General features: G+C 43.9%; 1 protein-coding gene across 4 annotated transcripts in view; it reads right to left on the bottom strand.

The window, feature by feature from the left end:
- The window catches only part of LOC142725443 (uncharacterized), a 60,562-nt gene extending 56,160 nt beyond the window's left edge, over positions 1 to 4,402 (bottom strand). For 2 of the 4 annotated variants that reach the window (XM_075848983.1, XM_075848984.1), the window contains exon 1: positions 4,152 to 4,402. The gene's annotated coding sequence lies outside the window, so the exon portion shown is untranslated. The remainder of the gene's footprint in view (positions 1 to 4,151) is intronic. The other 2 variants (XM_075848986.1, XM_075848985.1) reach the window with 1 other exon arrangement.
- Positions 4,403 to 6,000: the final 1,598 nt, after the last annotated feature.

Below are 6,000 nucleotides of genomic sequence, written 5' to 3' on the forward strand. Positions count from 1 at the left end.
ATATCATTATATACACAGCGACCTCTCTGTCCAGACTTCTCCTCACCCCTCATATATCATTATATACGCAGCGACCTCTCTGTCCAGACTTCTCCTCACCTCTCATATATCATTATATACACGGCGACCTCTCTGTCCAGACTTCTCCTCACCTCTCATATATCATTATATACACGGCGACCTCTCTGTCCAGACTTCTCCTCACCCCTCATATATCATTATATACACAGCGACCTCTCTGTCCAGACTTCTCCTCACCTCTCATATATCATTATATACACAGCGACCTCTCTGTCCAGACTTCTCCTCACCTCTCATATATCATTATATACACAGCGACCTCTCTGTCCAGACTTCTCCTCACCCCTCATATATCATTATATACACAGCGACCTCTCTGTCCAGACTTCTCCTCACCTCTCATATATCATTATATACACAGCGACCTCTCTGTCCAGACTTCTCCTCACCCCTCATATATCATTATATACACAGCGACCTCTCTGTCCAGACTTCTCCTCACCCCTCATATATCATTATATACACAGCGACCCCTCTGTCCAGACTTCTCCTCACCTCTCATATATCATTATATACACGGCTACCTCTCTGTCCAGACTTCTCCTCACCTCTCATATATCATTATATACACGGCGACCTCTCTGTCCAGACTTCTCCTCACCCCTCATATATCATTATATACACGGCGACCTCTCTGTCCAGACTTCTCCTCACCCCTCATATATCATTATATACACGGCGACCTCTCTGTCCAGACTTCTCCTCACCCCTCATATATCATTATATACACAGCGACCTCTCTGTCCAGACTTCTCCTCACCTCTCATATATCATTATATACACGGCGACCTCTCTGTCCAGACTTCTCCTCACCCCTCATATATCATTATATACACAGCGACCTCTCTGTCCAGACTTCTCCTCACCCCTCATATATCATTATATACACAGCGACCTCTCTGTCCAGACTTCTCCTCACCCCTCATATATCATTATATACACAGCGACCTCTCTGTCCAGACTTCTCCTCACCTCTCATATATCATTATATACACAGCGACCTCTCTGTCCAGACTTCTCCTCACCTCTCATATATCATTATATACACAGCGACCCCTCTGTCCAGACTTCTCCTCACCTCTCATATATCATTATATACACAGCGACCTCTCTGTCCAGACTTCTCCTCACCTCTCATATATCATTATATACACAGCGACCTCTGTCCAGACTTCTCCTCACCTCTCATATATCATTATATACACGGCGACCTCTCTGTCCAGACTTCTCCTCACCTCTCATATATCATTATATACACAGCGACCTCTCTGTCCAGACTTCTCCTCACCTCTCATATATCATTATATACATAGCGACCTCTCTGTCCAGACTTCTCCTCACCTCTCATATATCATTATATACACAGCGACCCCTCTGTCCAGACTTCTCCTCACCCCTCATATATCATTATATACACAGCGACCTCTCTGTCCAGACTTCTCCTCACCTCTCATATATCATTATATACACAGCGACCTCTCTGTCCAGACTTCTCCTCACCCCTCATATATCATTATATACACAGCGACCTCTCTGTCCAGACTTCTCCTCACCTCTCATATATCATTATATACACAGCGACCTCTCTGTCCAGACTTCTCCTCACCCCTCATATATCATTATATACACAGCGACCCCTCTGTCCAGACTTCTCCTCACCTCTCATATATCATTATATACACGGCGACCTCTCTGTCCAGACTTCTCCTCACCCCTCATATATCATTATATACACGGCGACCTCTCTGTCCAGACTTCTCCTCACCCCTCATATATCATTATATACACGGCGACCTCTCTGTCCAGACTTCTCCTCACCCCTCATATATCATTATATACACAGCGACCCCTCTGTCCAGACTTCTCCTCACCTCTCATATATCATTATATACACAGCGACCTCTCTGTCCAGACTTCTCCTCACCTCTCATATATCATTATATACGCGGCGACCTCTCTGTCCAGACTTCTCCTCACCTCTCATATATCATTATATACACAGCGACCCCTCTGTCCAGACTTCTCCTCACCTCTCATATATCATTATATACACAGCGACCTCCTGTCCAGACTTCTCCTCACCCCTCATATATCATTATATACACAGCGACCTCTCTGTCCAGACTTCTCCTCACCCCTCATATATCATTATATACACAGCGACCTCTCTGTCCAGACTTCTCCTCACCTCTCATATATCATTATATACACGGCGACCTCTCTGTCCAGACTCCTCCTCACCCCTCATATATCATTATATACACAGCGACCTCTCTGTCCAGACTTCTCCTCACCTCTCATATATCATTATATACACAGCGACCTCTGTCCAGACTTCTCCTCACCTCTCATATATCATTATATACACGGCGACCTCTGTCCAGACTTCTCCTCACCTCTCATATATCATTATATATACAGCGACCTCTCTGTCCAGACTTCTCCTCACCTCTCATATATCATTATATACACAGCGACCTCTCTGTCCAGACTTCTCCTCACCTCTCATATATCATTATATACACAGCGACCTCTCTGTCCAGACTTCTCCTCACCCCTCATATATCATTATATACACGGCGACCTCTCTGTCCAGACTTCTCCTCACCTCTCATATATCATTATATACACGGCGACCTCTCTGTCCAGACTTCTCCTCACCTCTCATATATCATTATATACACAGCGACCTCTCTGTCCAGACTTCTCCTCACCTCTCATATATCATTATATACACAGCGACCTCTCTGTCCAGACTTCTCCTCACCTCTCATATATCATTATATCCACAGCGACCTCTGTCCAGACTTCTCCTCACCCCTCATATATCATTATATACACGGCGACCTCTCTGTCCAGACTTCTCCTCACCCCTCATATATCATTATATACACAGCGACCTCTCTGTCCAGACTTCTCCTCACCTCTCATATATCATTATATACACAGCGACCTCTCTGTCCAGACTTCTCCTCACCCCTCATATATCATTATATACACAGCGACCTCTCTGTCCAGACTTCTCCTCACCTCTCATATATCATTATATACACAGCGACCTCTCTGTCCAGACTTCTCCTCACCTCTCATATATCATTATATACACAGCGACCCCTCTGTCTAGACTTCTCCTCACCCCTCATATATCATTATATACACAGCGACCTCTCTGTCCAGACTTCTCCTCACCTCTCATATATCATTATATACACGGCGACCTCTCTGTCCAGACTTCTCCTCACCCCTCATATATCATTATATACACAGCGACCCCTCTGTCCAGACTTCTCCTCACCTCTCATATATCATTATATACACAGCGACCCCTCTGTCCAGACTTCTCCTCACCCCTCATATATCATTATATACACAGCGACCTCTCTGTCCAGACTTCTCCTCACCCCTCATATATCATTATATACACAGCGACCTCTCTGTCCAGACTTCTCCTCACCTCTCATATATCATTATATACACAGCGACCCCTCTGTCCAGACTTCTCCTCACCTCTCATATATCATTATATACACAGCGACCTCTGTCCAGACTTCTCCTCACCCCTCATATATCATTATATACACAGCGACCTCTCTGTCCAGACTTCTCCTCACCTCTCATATATCATTATATACACAGCGACCTCTCTGTCCAGACTTCTCCTCACCTCTCATATATCATTATATACACGGCGACCTCTCTGTCCAGACTTCTCCTCACCCCTCATATATCATTATATACACGGCGACCTCTCTGTCCAGACTTCTCCTCACCTCTCATATATCATTATATACACAGCGACCTCTCTGTCCAGACTTCTCCTCACCTCTCATATATCATTATATACACGGCGACCTCTCTGTCCAGACTTCTCCTCACCCCTCATATATCATTATATACACAGCGACCTCTGTCCAGACTTCTCCTCACCTCTCATATATCATTATATACACGGCGACCCCTCTGTCCAGACTTCTCTCATATAATCATCAGGTCGGTGACATCTTCTGTGCTTAGGTTATCAGTGCTGGCAGTCACGTATAATATTATTACCGGTCACATACTATTTTTACCTTAGACTGAGGTCACACCACGCGTCTTCTTACTTCTTATACGTTTCCTGCAAATTTTCTTTAAATAATGTAAGCCCGGAGAGAATGCAGCTTAGTAGCAGGTAATGTACAAGTATATATATATATCCTCCGTACACACCTCTCTGAATGACGGGAAATCTCCTCCTGACTGAGAACAGCAGCGACCACCAGTCATACACTGACAAGAACCTGTCGTGTATCTGTAATATTACTATATCTGAAGGACCTGAGATGACGTCACCATCATATGATTAGTACTGGAGGGGGTGGAGCTCAGCAGAACAGAAGTGGTGGATGAAGGACCTGTGATGACGTCACCATCATGTGATCAGTTCCTGAGGGGGGCGGAGCCCAGCAGTGCAGAACAGAAGTGGTGGATGAAGGACCTGTGAAGATGTCACCATCATGTGATCAGTTTCTGAGGGGGCGGAGCCCAGCAGTGCAGAACAGAAGTGGTGGATGAAGGACCTGTGACGGTGTCTCCATCATGTGACCATTATCTGGGGGGCGGAGCTTTGTATGTAGGGGCAGATGTACTAAGCTGTGGGTGACCCGGCAGTCGGACGATGGCAGTGATCAATGCTGTACGAGACATTTTAGCGCAGCACAAGGAAATCGTAAAGCTAAACAATTCAAGTACCCAGTGGTGTAGCTATAGGGGTTGCAGCTGCGACCGGCCCGCAGGCCCCCCTCACCACAGTAACGCTACAATGATTCCTCTGCATTGCTGGGGTACAAATGAGACCCAGCAATGTATTTTAACCCCTTAATGACCAGCCTATTTTGGACCTTAATGACCAGGCCATTTTTTAAGTTTTTCCATCGTCGCATTCCAAGAGCTATAATGTTTTTATTTTTGCGTCGACATAGGGATAAGGTCTTGTTTTTTGCGGGACAAGTTGTACTTTTTAATAGCACCATTTTGGGGGACAGATTATTTATTGATTAACTTTTATTAACTTATTTGGGGGGAAATAGAAAAAAAACGGAAATTTCGCCACTTTTTTGCGTCTTAAAGCTACGCCGTTTACCGTGTGATATAAATAACACAATAACTTTATTCAGCGGGTTGTTACGATTGCAACGATACCAAATTTGTATAGTTTTTTATGTTTTACTACTTTTACACAGTAAAAACGCTTTTTTTTCAAAATGACTTGTTTTTGTGTCTCCATATTTGAAGAGCCGTAACGTTTTTATTTTTTCGCCGATGCAGATGTATGAGGGCTTTTTTTTTGCGGGAAGACTTGTAGTTTTTATTGGTACCATTTTGGAGTAGATGCGACTTTTTTATCACTTTTTATCACATTTTTTTTAAAGTCAGTATTCACAGAAAACAGCAATTTTGCCATAGTTTTTTATTAATTTTTTTACGGCGTTCACCGTGCGGGTTAAATAATGTAATAGATTTATAGTCGGGGTCGTTACGGACGCGGCGATACCAAATATGTGTAACTTTTTAACTTTATTTTGTTTTTTTAATAGTAAAGCATTTTATGAGGGGAAAAGCTGGGTTTTTCATTTTTTTTCAAATTTTTTTTAAATGAACTTTATGAAACTTTTTTTTCACTTTTTTACTACATTAGGGGACTATAATATGCGATTCTGCGATCGCATTTATAATACACTGCAATAATTTTGTATTGCAGTGTATTACTGCCTGTACGTTTAACACGGACAGGCATCTGCTAGGTCATGCCTGCGGCATGATCTAGCAGGCATTCACTCCAGGCAGACCTGGGGGCCTTTATTAGACCCCCGGCTGCCATTGGAGACACAGACATTCGGCGATCGTGTCGGTGGGGGAGAGAGGGAGCTCCCTCCCTCT

Source organism: Rhinoderma darwinii, unplaced genomic scaffold (genome assembly GCF_050947455.1).
Source record: "Rhinoderma darwinii isolate aRhiDar2 unplaced genomic scaffold, aRhiDar2.hap1 Scaffold_601, whole genome shotgun sequence".
Classification (NCBI taxonomy): Eukaryota; Metazoa; Chordata; class Amphibia; order Anura; family Rhinodermatidae; genus Rhinoderma; species Rhinoderma darwinii.